The sequence below is a fragment of the Populus alba genome, unplaced genomic scaffold (genome assembly GCF_005239225.2).
Source record: "Populus alba unplaced genomic scaffold, ASM523922v2 scaf248, whole genome shotgun sequence".
Classification (NCBI taxonomy): domain Eukaryota; kingdom Viridiplantae; phylum Streptophyta; class Magnoliopsida; order Malpighiales; family Salicaceae; genus Populus; species Populus alba.
The window spans coordinates 1-1,889 of NW_027340134.1; the positions used below are offsets into that span (position 1 = coordinate 1).

General features: G+C 38.1%; 1 pseudogene; it reads right to left on the reverse strand.

Moving 5' to 3' along the window:
- Positions 1–3: 3 nt before the first annotated feature.
- LOC118054851 (tubby-like F-box protein 5) lies at positions 4–1,607 on the reverse strand (annotated as a pseudogene).
- Positions 1,608–1,889: the final 282 nt, after the last annotated feature.

Consider the following 1,889-nt stretch of genomic DNA (forward strand, 5'->3'; position numbering starts at 1 on the left):
TTCCGAACCTTGGGCTAATACTGGTGACCGAGAGGGCCTTGCAGAACTGTTATCTGAGACCAATTCCTTCCCTAATTGAACTTGATGGGTGAGGAAATTGGCTGTTAAATGTCTCTGGTATTGATGTTAGTGTTTGGACCAGTGCCCCCCTCCTCAATGGAAGACATTGGAATAGAGTGCATTATGCAATGCATTTCTCCTCGGTCCTCTTGACGGAGAACATTGAGCTCATAACGTGATATAGCTATACAGTAGTTACATGCGGCAGTCTCAGAGACACCTGCCTGGGATGGAATCTACGACTTGTCCGCCTTGCCAGTTGCCTTGGCACTTCAAATGTAGGTTCACCATCATACATGGTGAACTTGGTTTCCCAAAAAGTTGGACCTGGCATAAATTTTCCAAAAGAATTATTTGGAAAGAGAATAGAAGAAAATTCAGGAAAAATAATTAAACATCCATTCACATTTGAAAACTTGCCTCAATTTACCAACATATTGTGTTGCTGGCCCGAGAAAAATCATCTGAAACCAAAGATACTATGAAGTCTGTGCATGTTGCCCTTCTGATCTTTCTAGCTGCTAAGAGCAACTTATCATTCTCACCCTCAGCTGTCAATTGATAGTAATGTTATTTTTTTTTTTTTAAAAAAAAGGTAGTAATTAACATTTCCAGTCAATAAGCACTTAATGGAGCTCTCTACACTCAAGAGTTCTATATAACAGAAAGATTTGGAAGGAGTAGCATATACTTCAAGGCAGCTAGTTGCTCAAACTTGTATCATTGGAAAGTTAGGTAATTTGCTTCCTATTAAAATCTAAAAGCTCCCAAAATTTCCAACCATTGCAATGTCAATAGTTCTTAGTACGATCAATGAAGAGGGGTTTAATATTAATATCACCAATCATGTATGCATTCTGCTCACCATAGGTTTCTGACCCCAGTCCAGATGCGATGAGAATAAATTACAGAAGATTTTTCTTAAAGCATTTCTTGCCAAGCTACAAAGGTAAATATGTTTTCCTTTTTTTAGCAAGCATGAGCAAGAGAATAACATGACTTACAAGGCACCAGACCATAGTACAGCAGAAATGTAGAAGTTGCATTATCCCTCTTAATAAAGCACTGTATGGGCGACTCACGAGGACCGGGCTATTTTCAGGCAACAACGACAAGTAAGCAAGAGGCATCCGAGATAATAAGTAAACCAAAAGGCAGTAGGAAAAAAGAAGAATGAAATATATCAGTACTGCTTCAATGATATGGGAAACGTCAGCCGCCCACATTGCTCAGGAGTTTTTACAATCTCTTTTGTAATTTCTCTCATGATCTACAGACTGAAGCACAATGAACAACGACGACACGAGCAGGCCATGAGGACTCACTCTCTTCTACCCTCATAATGATATCAAAAGCAATTCTGGCGGTAGATTCGCCCACTGGTCCCTGGTCAATCTGATCAGTTTCTTCTGGTGTTTTCATCTGGTTGGCAATATGTGACCTCGCCCTGCCACGCCAATGTTTCCCTTCAACTCCTCGACTTGATATGCTTTCCAATCCCCTCTTTTATTTCCTTGAATTCACAGCATGATGCTTTTGAAGGACATCTTAACTTACAACAAGCACATGCATCCTTTCATTTAATATTTCAACTAAAAACAACATAAAAATAAGGAGATCAAATACAAAACTTAAATAAAATCAAAAACATAATTCTTTCCCTTTAAAATTTTTTCTTAAAAAATGAAAAAAAAAAACGAAAGAAAAGAACCCAACTTGTTCCATTGGTATGTAAATCCAAGACTGCAGTTCCATTTTGTTGCATGTTATTGATGGAATCTTTAATCCCAAGTCTAAAAAAGTATAATGCTTAACAGCAATCATAATCA